General features: G+C 45.1%; 1 non-coding gene across 1 annotated transcript; it reads right to left on the bottom strand.

Annotated features, from left to right (window-relative positions):
• Positions 1 to 12,397: 12,397 nt before the first annotated feature.
• Positions 12,398 to 12,505, bottom strand: LOC112630839. The gene has a single exon (XR_003120972.1). It is a non-coding gene; the product is annotated as a U6 spliceosomal RNA (small nuclear RNA).
• Positions 12,506 to 14,595: the final 2,090 nt, after the last annotated feature.

The raw sequence follows: 14,595 nt of genomic DNA, 5'->3' as shown, positions 1-14,595 counted from the left end.
TCTGTTTCCTATTACCAGTCCCTCTCCAAAGACCACAGATAGCTTGGAAGAGATAGCCAAATTCATTACAACTCTCCAATCACAAATAGATTCTTCAGCGGGGATGGTTCTTCAAAACCACAGAGGCTTACACCTACTCACAGCCGAAAAAGGAGGACTCTGCCTTTTTCTAGATGAACAGTGTTGCTTTTATCTTAACCAATCTGGCTTAGTACAAGATGCTGTAAAAATACTTAAGGACCGAGCACAAAAAATTAAATAAAACATCCCGCAATGGCCAGCGTGGCCCTCCCAGTCCTTTAGTACCTGGTTTCCATGGCTAATGCCACTCCTAAGCCCAGCCATAACCATTCTTCTTTTTGTAGCATTCGGCCCTTGTCTCCTATGCCTTCTCACCCAGCATTTACAGGACCGTATCAGCACCTTCACCCACGGGACAGTACATGATACGATGCTGCACCAGGAATACCAACGGCTCCAAGAACGGCAGTCCCTACCATCCAGCCTTCCCCCACAACCGTCGCCCCTTTCCACTTAAGAAGCAGCCAGATGACAACCTCTTCTATTACCTATTAAAAGGCTGGAATGTTAGGGACAAACTGCCCCAAGAAAGCTTCTTTGTGCTGCCCACCCCTCCTCCAATGCTGTGCAGTTCTCCATGCCACCTACCCTTCCCCAAGCCTCTTTACATTTTTAAGCCCTTACACAGTTGCCGCGGTGAAGCCAGCAGACTTCACTTATCAGACCTTGCTGCGATAAGCAAACCCCAATTACAAACCATCCAGACCGCACAGGGGGAGGTCATGGGAAGCATAAACAAACTTTACCTACACCCTCCTATAATAAACGTCACAAAGTGATATGTGGCAAAATTAACCAGCAAACAACCCTGGGATATGGCCATACCAAAGAACTCCTTCAAACTCCCCTCCCCAACATAAACCCCTCATTCTGCAAGCTTGGTGCTGCTTCCCTTGACTGTTAAGGGGGCAACCAGCAGGTTAATAAAAACTTGCTCACCTATAGCCGGGCATGGTGGTGCATGCCTGTAATCCCAGCTACTCGGGAGGCTGAGGCAGGAGAATTGCTTGAAGCTGGGAGGCAGAGGTTGCAATGAGCCGAGATCGTGCCATTGCCCTCCAGTCTGGGCAACAAGAGCGAAACTCCGTCTCAAAAAGAAAGAAAGAAAAGAAAAGAAAAACTTACTCCCCTAACTTTGGGTCTATTTTTCCTCTCTCTTGGCTGACCTTACAGATATCTTTTTATCTCTGTCTACATTTACTTGGTGATCACACAATGAGGCTCATCACTTTAAGTCGCATCCATATATATATATATATATATATATATATATATATATATATACACATATATATATATATATTTATTGTTTGTTTGGTTTGAGATGGAGTTTTGTTCTTGTCACCCAAGCTGGAGTGCAGTGGCACGATCTCAGCTCACTGCAACCTCCGCCTCCCAGGTTCAAGCGATTCTCCCACCTCAGCCTCCCAAGTAGCTGGCATTACAGGCATGCACCACCATGCCCAGCTAATTTTTGTATTTTTAGTACAGATGGGGTTTCACCATGTTGGCCAGGCTGGTCTCAAACTCCAGACCTCAGGTGATCTGCCTGCTGTGGCCTCCCAAAGTGCAGGGATTACAGGCGTGAGCCACTGCGCCCGGGGAAGCATCCATATATTTCCACTCCCAATTTCTTATCTGAAGCCTGAACCCCTCCCATAAGTTCTACGCTCTAATATCTAACTGCATACTCAGGTTAGCATCTAAAAGGCTGTCTATTAGATGTCTCAAATTTAATTCAACTCCTATATTCTCCCCCTACAGAATTCTACTGGAAGCCTTTTTTTTTCTTTTTTCCTTTTTTTTTTTTTTTTTGAAACGGAGTGTTGCACTGTCACCTTGGCTGAGTGCAGTGGTGCGATCTTGGCTCACTGCAACCTCGCCTCTCGGGTTCAAGAGATTCTCCTGCCTCAGCCTCCCAAGTAGTTGGTATTACAGGCGCCCACCACCACACCCAGCTAATTTTTTGTATTTTTAGTAGAGATGGAGTTTCACTATGTTGGTCAGTCTGATCTCAAACTCCTGACCTTGTGATCCGCCCGCCTCGGCCTCCCAAAGTCTTGGAATTACAGGCATGAGCCACCATGCCCAGCCAGAAGCCTTTTCTTTCTTAGTAAATAACAAATCCATTCTTGCTAAGGCCAAAATCCTTGGAGTCATCTGATTTTAATTGCTTTCCCATATACCAGCAATCATCAAATAGAATCTGAAATTTTTTTTTTTTTTTTTTTTTTTTTTTTTTTTGAGACGGAGTCTCGCGCTGTGTCACCCAGGCTGGAGTGCAGTGGCGCGATCTCGGCTCACTGCAAGCTCCGCCTCCCAGGTTCACGCCATTCTCCTGCCTCAGCCTCCGAGTAGCTGGGACTACAGGCGCCCGCCACCACGCCCGGCTAGTTTTTTGTATTTTTAGTAGAGACGGGGTTTCACCATGTTAGCCAGGATGGTCTCGATCTCCTGACCTCGTGATCCACCCGCCTCGGCCTCCCAAAGTGCTGGGATTACAGGCTTGAGCCACCGCGCCCGGCCTAGAATCTGAAATTTAAAACAAAATACTGAAACTGCCTTAGCAAAAATCATAACTGAGAAAAATATTAGAATGAAAGAGATCCATCTTGCTTCTAACCCCCAGGCTGTCATTGCTCATTCCTGGGCTTAGGCTTAACCAACTTTGGGAGGAACTTAGTTTACAGTTTAGCTTTGAAACAAAGACAATAGCCCTTTCCCAAAACAAGCCTCCTTCCTTCCTGGAGACTAGACTGCCTTTGCAGGACTAACAAATTAGCCACAGGATTAGATTTATGGTTTAGGAGCCATACTGCTGGAGGCTGCAAGATTCTAAACCTCTTCAAATTGCTCCTGGAGATAACATCACTATTGCAAAACCTAAGATCAGTGCTTGAGATATTTTGCAGACACTGCACTTGATGCATCAGCTGGCACCAATCAGATCCATAAACTGGCTCATCTGGTCTTATGGCCCCCACCCAGGAACTGACTTAGCAGTGACAAGAGGACAGCTTTGACTACCATCTCTGACCTGACCAATCAGAACTCCCAACTCACTGGCCCCCTACTCAGCAAAAAAAATTTTTTTTTTGGAGACGGAGTCTCACTCTGTCCCCCAGGGTGGAGTGCAGTGGCATGATGTCGGCTCACTATAACCTCCACCTCCCAGGTTCAAGCAATTATCCTTCCTCAGCCTCCCGAGCAGCTGGGACTACAGGTGCACACTGCCATGCCCACCTAATTTTTTGTATTTTAGTAGAGACGGGGTTTCACCGTGTTGCCCAGGCTGTTCTCAAACTCCTGAACTCAGGCAATCTGCCTGCCTTGGCCTCCCAAAGTGCTAGGATTACAGGCGTGAGCCACCGCGAATTACAGGCAGCAAATTATTCTTAAAAACTCCCGTTCCGGGCCGGGCGCGGTGGCTCAAGCCTGTAATCCCAGCACTTTGGGAGGCCGAGGCAGGTGGATCACGAGGTCAGGAGATCGAGACCATCCTGGCTAACATGGTGAAACCCCGTCTCTACTAAAAATACAAAAAACTAGCCGGGCGAGGTGGCGGGCGCCTGTAGTCCCAGCTACTCGGAGGCTGAGGCGGGAGAATGGCGTGAACCCGGGAGGCGGAGCTTGCAGTGAGCCAAGATCGCGCCACCACACTCCAGCCTGGGCGACACAGCGAGACTCCGTCTCAAAAAAAAAAAACAAAAAAAACAAAAACAAAAAAAACTCCCGTTCCCGAATTCTCGGGGAGACTGATTGGAGTAATAATAAAACTCCAGGTCAGACACGGTGGCTCACACCTGTAGTCCCAGCACTTTGGGAGGCCAAGGCGGGAGGATCACCTGAGGTCAGGAGTTCAAGAACCAGACTGGCCAACATGGCAAAGCCCCGTCTCTACTAAAAATACAAAAATTAGCTGGTGTGGTGGCGTGTGCCTGTAATCCCAGCTACTCCGGAGGCTGACGCAGGAGAGTGGCATGAACCCGGGAGGCGGAGCTTGCAGTGAGCCGAGATGGCGCCACTGCACTCCAGCCTGGGCGACAGAGCGAGACTCCATCTCAAAAACAACAACAACAACAACAACAACAACAACAAATTAGCCGGGTGTGGTGGCAGGCGCCTGTAGACCCAGCTACTTGGGAGGCTGAGGTAGGAGAATCGCTTGAACCCGGGAGGCAAGGTTACAGTGAGCCAAGATCACGCCACTGCACTCCAGCCTGGGTGACAATGGGAGACTCTGGTCTCATAAAAAAAAAAAAAAAAAGTGGGACGTTTAAGAGGTGGTGAGGTCATTAGGGTTCTGCTGTAATGAATGGATGACAGCCCTTATAAAATGGCTCAGGGAACTAGCTAGCTTCCTTTCCATCTCTTACACCACGTGAGGACACATGTGTTCCTGCCCTCCAGAATATGCAGCATTCTGGTAGCCATCCGGGAAGCAGAGACTGAGCCCTTACCAGACATCACACCTATTGGCACTTTGCTCTTGGACTTCCCAGCCTCCAGAACTGTGAGGAATAAATTCTGTTCTTTATAAATTACCCAGTCTCATATATTTTATTACAGCAGCACAAATAATTAATAAAAAAGTGATTAATTATTTTTTTGAATGTCTCTCCATCCTTGGAAGCCTAGCCAAGGTCCTGCTATCCTATTAGTTTCAGTGACTTCCTCTCTTCTTGCGATCCCCAAAATGTCCTGAGGTTCCTGGGCCTGTGCGAAGTGAACGTCTCTTACTCATCGCAAGGGAACCATGTGAGGGAATCTTGTGTACAAGATACAAGGCCAGCTTTTTCCTTCAAGGAGCCGTATTGGCTCCATGGAGTCAACCTTAGTTCCTAAAAATTGTGTGATTATATCTGAAAATCTGACACTTCAGTCAAAGCTTTGGTAATATCACTAATGTTTCCAATTGTGTCTTGGTACAAAGAGAACAGATTCTTACCGAACTTATGCAAATAATCATATTGCCATGAAAATAAAAATACTAATAGTTTCTGAATTCTGCAGGGATCAAGTAGGAAGAAAAGATAAATGTTTACATTCTTGGTACAAAATTATAACTTATCAAATTGCTGTAAGCAACGGATAGCTTAGGAGAAAGAAAATGGTATTCATATTATAATGATACTGACAAGGAAATTTTGTTATTTCAAGACATACAATATTTTAAGATAATAACTAAAATTATAACTAATATTATGGCATCAGGACTATCAGGTTTCTAGGAACTTTATATAATTTCTTGAACACTAGTACTAAATATACCCAAAAATGTATGACTTAAAGAAGGTAAAACATCACTTTTCATTTGATGATACTTCCTATACAAATTTAACCTACCAAATAAGCTTAATTATTTTAATATCTTCCCTAAGGAGGGAAAAAAATTCTTTTGAGATAATATAGGGACCCTTGGAACATTCCAAAGTTATTTCAAGGTCAAAAGACCTTAATTTAGAAGTTGATTTTGTGAAGTTGTAAAAAATGTCAAAAGGTTTAAAATACTCAAATAAATAGTATCACAGGTCACTGTGAAATGATATTTAGTTATACAAAGAGGCCGGGTGTGGTGGCTCATGCCTGTAATCTCAGCACTTTGGGAGGCCAAGGTGGGAGGATTGCCTGAGGTCAGGAGTTCAAGACCAGCCTGACCAACATGGTGAAACCCTGTCTCTACGAAAAATACAAAAATTAACCGGGCATGGGGGCACAAGCCTGTAATCCCAGCTACTCAGGAGGCTGAGGCAGAAGAATCACTTGAACCTGGAGGCGAAGGTTGCAGTGAGCTGAGATCGTGTCACTGAACTCCAGCCTGGGCAATAGAATGAGACCCAGTTATACAAAGAGATGAAAGATTTTAAAGCCAAAGACAGAAAGTTACAGAGTTGTAGGGAAAATATCCACTCTTTTAATAGAGAGGACTGAGTTTTCTTAAGTAATGAAAGACCTGATAAAAGACAAGATCAAGTATGGGAAATTATTTTGATAAAACACAAACTCTTTCTTTGGCAGATTACTCAAAAGTGAAGAAAAACCTCTTACAATATTTTCCTTCCTTCCCTCCTCCTCCTCCCCCCTTCCTTTCCTTTCTTTTCTTTCTTTTCTTTCTCTTCCTTCCTTCCTTCCCTCCTTCCCTCCTCCTCCACCCTCTCTCTTTCTTTCCTTTCCCTTTTTCTTTTTCTCCCTTCCTTCCTTCATTCCTTCCTTCCTTCTTTCCTTCCTTCTTCTCTCCTTCCCTTCCTTCTTTCTTTCCTTCCTTCCTTCTTTCTTCTCTCTCCCTCCCTCCCTTCCTTTTCTTTCTTTCCTTCCTTCCTTCCTTCTTTCTTTCTTTCCTTCCTTCCTTCCTTCCTTTTCTTTTTTTTTTTGACAGAGTCTAACTCTGTTGCTCAGGCTAGAGTGCAGTGGCACTATCTCAGCTCACTGCAACCTCTGCCTCCAGGTTCAAGCGATTCTTCTGCTCGGCCTCCCAAGTAGCTGGGACTACAGGTGTGTGCCACCGCACCCGGCTAATTTTTGTATTTTTAGTAGAGATGGGGTTTCCCCATATTGGCCAGGCTGGTCTCGAACTCCTGACCTCAAGTGATCTGTCCACTTGGGGAGACTAAGACTAAGACTTGGGAGACTAAGACAGGAGGATTCCTTGAAGTTACAGATTGTTTGAGGTTACAGTGAACTATGATTGCACCACTGCACTCTAGCCTGGGTGATAGTGCAACACTCCATCATTCATTCATTCATTCATCCATCCATCCATTCATTCATTCATTTATTGAGACTGTTACCCAGGTTGGAGTGCAATGATGCCACCTTGGCTCACTGTAAACTCCGCCTCCCAAATTCCAGCTGTTCTCCTGCCTCAGCCTCCAAAGCAGCTGAAATTACCAATGTGCACCACCATGTCCAGATAATTTTTATGTTTTTAGTAGAGATGGGGTTTCACCATGTTGGCCAGGCTGGTCTCAAACTCCTGACCTTGTGATCCACCTGCCTTGGCCTCCCAAAGTGCTGGGATTACAGGCGTGATCCACTGTGCCCTGTCAATATTTATTTAATTTTTTTATTATTATTTTGAGACAGAGTCTCGCTCTGTCGCCCAGGCTGGAGTGCAGTGGTGTGATCTCGGCTCACTGCAAGCTCTACCTCCCAGGTTCACGCCATTGTCCTGCCCAGCCTCCCGAGTAGCTAGGACTACAGGCGCCTGCCACCATGTCTGGCTGATTTTTTGTATTTTTAGTAGAGATGGGGTTTCACCATGTTAGCCAGGGTGGTCTCGATCTCCTGACCTTGTGATCTGCCCACCTCGGCCTCCCAAAGTGCTGGGATTAGAGGCGTGAGCCACCGCGCCTGGCCAATATTTTTTTATTTATTTTATTTTTTTTAAATTTATTTTTATTTTTATTTTTATTTTTGAGACTGAGTCTGGCTCTGTCGCCCAGGCTGGAGTGCAGTGGCCGGATCTCAGCTCACTGCAAGCTCCGCCTCCCGGGTTTACGCCATTCTCCTGCCTCAGCCTCCGGAGTAGCTGGGACCACAGGCGCCCGCCACCTCGCCCGGCTAGTTTTTTGTATTTTTTAGTAGAGACGGGGTTTCACCGTGTTAGCCAGGATGGTCTCGATCTCCTGACCTTGTGATCCGCCCGTCTCAGCCTCCCAAAGTGCTGGGATTACAGGCTTGAGCCACCGCGCCTGGCAATATTTTTTTAAAGATAGGGTGTTGGCTGGGCGCAGTGGCTCACGCCTCTAATCCCAGCACTTTGGAAAGCTGAGGTGGTGTATCACCTGAGGTCAGGAGTTCGAGACCAGTCTGACCAACATGGTGAAACCCCATCTCTAAAGATACAAAAAATTAGCCTGGTGTGGTGGCGCATGCCTGTAATCCCAGCTACTCGGGAGGCTGAGGCAGGAGAATCGCTTGAACCTGGGAGGCGGAGCTTGCAGTGAGCCGAGACTCATGCCTGTAATCCCAGGATTTTGGGAGGCCAAGGTGGGAGGATGGCTTGAGGCCAGGAGTTTGAGACCAGCCTGGGCAAAACCCGTGGTCTCTACAAAAAATTAGCTGGGATGCTGGGCACGGTGGCTCACGCCTGTAATCCCAGTACTTTGGGAGGCCGAGGTGGGTGGATCACCTGAGGTCAGAAGTTTGAGACCAGCCTGGCCAGGCTGGCGGAAGGTGCCTGTAATCCCAGCTACTCGGGAGACTGAGGCAGGAGAATTGCCTGAACCCAAGATGTAGAGTTTGCAGTAAGCCGAGATCATGCCACTGCACTCCAGCCTGGGCAACAGAGTGAGACTCTGTCTCAAAAAAAAAAAAAAAAAAAAAAAAAATTAGCTTAGTATAGTGGCACACGCCTGTAGTCCCAGCCAGCTAGCCAGGAGACTGAGGTGGAAGGATCAGTTGGGTCCTGGAGGTCGAGGCTGTAGTGAGCTGTGATTGCACCACTGCACTCCAGTCTGGGCGACAGAGTAAGATCCTATCTCAAACAAAACAAAACACCTCCCGGAAACCCACAAAGTTTCCAACTGTGGCCACCATAATTCTAATTTTTTTTTTTTTTTTTGAGACGGAGTGTCACTCTTGTTGCCCAGGCTGGAGTACAACAGCACGATCTTGGTTCACTGCAACCTCCACCTCCCGGGTTCAAGCAATTCTCCTGCCTCAGCCTATTGAGTAGCTGAGATTACAGGCATGTACCACCATGCCCAGCTAATTTTGTATTTTTAGTAGAGATGGAGTTTCAACATTTTAGTCAGGCTGGTCTCAAACTCCTGACCTCAGATGATCCACCTGCCTTAGCCTCCCAAAGTGCTGGGATTACAGGTGTGAGCCATCACACCTAGGCATTATTTTTTATCTTATGTAACCATATCTCTAGAAATGCACAGGTTCTCAGAAGGAGTCCCAGACTCCTTGCATTCAGATGAACCTATTATTTTCTGACTTCTTGAAACATTACCTACCCGAGACTTCCTGCAGAACCCAGATTGAATCCAATCTGACATCTGGCCCTAGCCTGAATGAAAAAGTCTCAAATAAACTCAGATAAGTTGCCACAAGTTGTGAAACCTTGTATGTGTCAAGGGAGGCTTATTGATGCAGGTAGAAAAACAAGCACAATGGCTTCATCAGTGCCCCCACAGGTGGCTCATTGCTGTAGGGGCCACCCTCAGTGCCCTCCTTCAGATCCTCACTTCTGACAGGGTTGTTATGAGATAAACTTAGGCATATATACTCAAATTTTAAAGTTTATTTGAGCAGACAAGGCAGCACCAGATCATAAGAAAACCTTTGTAAGGTGTTCATAGAAGCAAGACAAGTTAAAAAAATAATAATATATATATATATGTATATATATTTATATATAATCCCTGAGTAGCTGGGATTACAGGCATAAACCACTGAGCCCAGCTATAAAATATATTGACTGCAGGGGCTGGGCATGGTGGCTTACACCTGTAATCCCAGCACTTGGGGAGGATGAGGTGGGCGGATCACCTGGAGTTCAAGACCAGCCTGGCTAACATGGTGAAACCCTGTCTCTACTAAAAATACAAAACTCAGCCTGGTGTGGTCGCACGCGCCTGTAGTACCAGCTACTCGGGAGGCTGAGGCAGGAGAATTGCTTGAACCTGGGAGTTGGAGGTTGCAGGGAGCTGACACCTCACCATTGCACTCCAGCCTGGGTAACAGAGTGAGACTCCATCTCAAAAACAAGAACAGCAACAACAACTACAAAAAAAAAAAAAAAAGGAAATCGAGGGAACATATGAACAAAATGAGAATATCAACAAAGAGAAACTATTAAAACGAGGCCAGGAACAGTGGCTCATGCCTGTAATCCCAGTGCTTTGAGAGGCTGAGGCAGGAGGACTGCTTGAGGCCAGGAGTTTGAGACCAGTCTGGGCAACATAGTGAGACCCCATCTCTAAAATAAATAATAAAGGCTGGGCGTGGTGGCCCACACCTGTAATCCCAGCACTTTGAGAGGCCGAGGTGGGCAGATCATCTGAGGTTAGGAGTTCGTGACCAGCCTGGCCAACATGGTAAAACCCTGTCTCTACTAAAAATACAAAAAAAAAAAAGAAAAAAAAATTAGCCAGGCATGGTGGCGTACGTCTGTAATCCCAGCTACTCAGGAGGCTGAGGCAGGAGAATCACTTGAACCCATGAGGTGGAGGTTGCAGTGAGCCAAGATTGCTTCTGTTCAGCCTGGGCAACAGGGGAAAAAAAAAAAAAAAGAATCCATTATAGGCTGGGTGCAGTGGCTTACACTTGTAATCTTAGTACTTTAGGAAGCAGAAGCAGGATGATTGCTGAGGCCAGGAGTTTGAGAGCAACCTGGGCAAGGTAGCAAGACCCCATCTCTAAAAATAAAAATAAAAAAAATTAGCTAGGCATGGTGGTGTGTGCCTGTAGTCCCAGCTATTCAGGAGGCTGAGGTAGGAGGATCACTTGAGCCCAAGAGTTCGAGGCTGCAGTGAACTATGATCACACCACTGCACTCCAGCCTGGGTGACAGAGGGAGACCCTCTGTCTTTAGGGGAAAAAAAAAAAAAAAAAGGCTGGGCACGGTGGCTCACACCTGTAATCCCAGCACTTTGGGAGACCAGGCCAGGCAGATCACCTGAGGTCAGGAGTTCAAGACCAGCCTGGCCAACATGGTGCAACCCCATCTTTACTATGACATCAGTTAGGAAATACTTTTTTTTTTTTTGAGACAGAGTCTTGCTCTGTCGCCCAGGCTGGAGTGCAGTGGCATGATCTCGGCTCACTGTAAGCTCCGCCTCCCGGGTTCCTGCCATTCTCTTGCCTCAGCCTCCCGTGTAGCTGGGACTACAGGTGCCTGCCACCACGCCCGGCTAATTTTTTGTATTTTCAGTAGAGACAGGATTTCACTGTGTTAGCCAGGATGGTCTCAATCTCCTGATCTCGTGATCTGCCCACCTTGGCCTCCCAAAGTGCTGGGATTACAGGAGTGAGCCACTGTGCCTGGCCTAGGAAATACTTTTAAAAACTGCTGTTGCTTACTAAATCTAAGAAACTCTTAAAATGCCATTATAATTCAATTCTTTAAACTTTTATTTTGAAATAATTTCACGGCTGGGCATGGTGGCATGGTGGCTCACACCTGTAATCCCAGCACTTTGGGAGGACAAACTGGGTGGATCACCTGAGGTCAGGAGTTCAAGCCCAGCCTGGCCAACATGGTGCAACCCCGTCTCTACTAAAAAAAAAAAAATTAGCTATGCCTGGTGGTGAGCACCTGTCATCCCAGCTACTGGGGAGGCTGAGGCAGGAGAATCACTTGAATCCGGGAGGTGGAGGTTGCAGTGAGCTGAGATCGTGCCACTGCATGGCAGCCTGGGTGACAGAGCGAGACTCTGTCTCAAAAAAAAAAAAAAAAAAAAGGAATAAAAGCAAACTTGATAAAATAATATCATTAAAGGAATGTCAGAGTGAAGGGTATATGGAAATTATACTGTTCTTGCAACTTTTATGTAAGTTTGAAATTATTTCTTTTTTGTTGTTGTTGACATGGTGTCTTGCTCTGTTGCCCAGGCTGGGGTGCAGTGGCATGATCTTGGCTCACCACAACCTATGCCTCCTGGGTTGGTTTTATCTATGATGGATGCTGAAGGAGAATGGCACACGCATTCTCCAATCAAATAAAGCAAGCTATTTTAATTAGCGAGACTAGATATCTCCCAGGTTCCATGAGATTATGAGGCATACCCTCTAAGGGAATATTTGTAAGAATTTATGGGGCAGGACTGTAATTCCTCTTATTCCTCCACTCCACAGCCTGATGCTTTGCTGTTTTCAAGAATGCCTTCTGATAACTTTTACACCTTCACCCTCCTTTCATAGGAGTTAATTATCTCTACCAACATGTAACAAGCATCTAGCGCCAAGCACCAGGCACTGCACTGAAGGATATGACCATTCCTTCTCTCAAGAAACTTATGACCAGTGGGCAGGCTATAGATGTAAACACGTTTGCTAAATAACTACAATTTTCTTTGAGATGGAGTCTTGGTCTGTCGCCCAGACTTGAGGGCAAGGGCACGATCTCATCTCACTGCAATCTCTGCCTCCTGGGTTCAAGTGATTCAGCCTCCTGAGTAGCTGGGATTACAGGCACCCGCCACCATGCCCAGCTAATTTCTGTATTTTTAGTAGAGACAGAGTCTCACCATGTTGGTCAGGCTGGTCTCAAACTCCTGACCTCGTGATCCTCCTGCCTCGACATCCCAAAGTGTTGGGATTACAGGCGTGAGCCATCGCACCCAGCCAAATAACTACAGTTTTTACTGAAAGTATAGAATGCTTCATGGATGTGTGTGTCATTCTTGCACAGGGGCTATGATAATTAATCTTTTGGGTATCATTCCAATGTTCACATATGCGTGCTGAAGCAAGCACTGAATTATTATTTTAGACTCTGGAGAAAACAAAGTTTACTGAATTAAATTGAGATTCACTATGATGGAAACTGACAGCAACAGGACACCACCATTATTTTCATTCTACTAAAATCCCCTTAAAATGAAACTATACACACACTTCATCTACAGTTGAATATACCTCCAACTTGGTATTCAAATGCCAGGTTTAGAAAAATATTACTAGTACATAAACTTCAGGGGGAAACCATCTTAGTCAATAAGTAGATTATTTAATTATTGTTCAACTTATGATTTTTCAACTTTACATGGTATAAAGCTGTTACAATTTCAACATTCTTCAAATTTTGAATTTTGATTGACCTTTTCTTGTGTTACCAATGGTACACAAGACATTTAACACTTTATTTATGAGAGAGTCTCACACCGTTGCCAGGCTGGAGTGCAGTGGCATTTCAGCTCACTGTAACCTCCACCTCCAGGGTTCAAGCAATTCTCCTGCCTCAGCCTCCTGAGTAGCTGAGATTATAGGCATTCACCACCATGCTGAGCTATTTTGTTTTATTTTTTGGTAGAGACAGGATTTTGGAATGTTGGCCAGACTGGTCTCGACCTCCTGACTTCAGGATCCACCTGCCTTGGCCTTCCAAAGTGTTGAGATTACAGGTGTGAGCCACCGCACCCAACCATAACACTTTTATAATAAAATAGGCTTTGTTTTTCATTATCTTACTCAACCATAGGCTGATTTAAGTATGCTCAGCTTTTTTAAGGTAGGCTTGGCTAAGCTATGTTTGGTAGGTGTATTAAAAACATTTTCAAGTTAGGATATTTAATACAGCGTTCTACTGCTAATATTTTAATACTATTTAAATATTCAACTGGATCTTTTTTTTTTTTGAGATGGCATCTCACTCTGTCGCCCAGCCTGGAGTGCAGTGGGGCGATCTCAGCTCACTGCAAGCTCCGCCTCCCAGGTTCATGCCATTCTCCTGCCTCAGCCTCCAGAATAGGTGGGACTACAGGTGCCCGCCACCATGCCCGGCTAATTTTTTTGTATTTTTAGTAAAGATGGGGTTTCACCGTGTTAGCCAGGATGGTCTCGATCTCCTTACCTCATGATCCAGCCGTCTCAGCCTTCCAGAGTACTGAGATTACAGGCTTGAGCCACTGTGCCCGGTCAGATCTATCATTTTCTATGGATACTTTATTAACGAATGTTGATTCTAAGTTATAAAAAAGGCCCAACTCATATGATTTAAAGGTTTCAGAAATTATTTATTGTAGTAGTACTGACACATAAGATTTTAGCCTATGGTCATTTTATAAAGATGACTGTTAGGATTTAATCAATATTTAAAGAAAACGAGATTTGTTGTATTATGGTGTTTTTTATGACCTATCAAATATTTACCACTACAAATTTCCATGAACGTAGTGGTTAGTAAAACTTTTTCCTTAATGAAAAATAATGCCAGATAACCAAGTATTATTCCTTCTATAATTTATTTAGGAAAAAGTTTTATGTATTAGGGTAAAGGGGTAGAAGTTAACCTAGAATCTAATAATCTCCAATCACCCATTCCTGATCTAATAGTAGCCATGAGAAAAAAACCTCTAGAAAGAATTATACCTCTCAAAAAATAAAAAGTAAAAAATGAAACAAAGGCTATGTGCAGTGGCTCACACCTCTAATCCCAGCACTTCCAGAAGCTGAAGTGGGCAGATCGCTTGAGCCCAGGCAGATAGCTTGCAGCCTGGGCAACATGGTGAAATCTTGTCTCTACCAAAAAACACAAAAAGCAGCCAGGCATGATGACATACACCTGAGCCCAGGAGATTAAGGCTGCATTGAGCCATGATTGTACCAGTGTACTCTAGCCAGGGTGACAGAGTGAGATCCTGTCTCAAAAACAAACAAACAAACAAAAAAAGTGCTGTAAAAAAGAGAGGCTCTAGCCCTTTACTACTGAGGTGATATGCCCTGGCTATGCCTGTCATCAAATCCTTAAGCATATTGATGATGGCCATGAGAAACCATGCCCCAGACTGTATCTGTGCATACACAGAGTAAAAGCCCTGTTGCTATACTATAAAATGGCACTTG

Source organism: Theropithecus gelada, chromosome 8, assembly GCF_003255815.1.
Source record: "Theropithecus gelada isolate Dixy chromosome 8, Tgel_1.0, whole genome shotgun sequence".
In the NCBI taxonomy this organism is placed as follows: Eukaryota; Metazoa; Chordata; class Mammalia; order Primates; family Cercopithecidae; genus Theropithecus; species Theropithecus gelada.
Note: the sequence above shows the minus strand (reverse complement) of the source record. Positions and strands in the feature narration are given on the sequence as shown.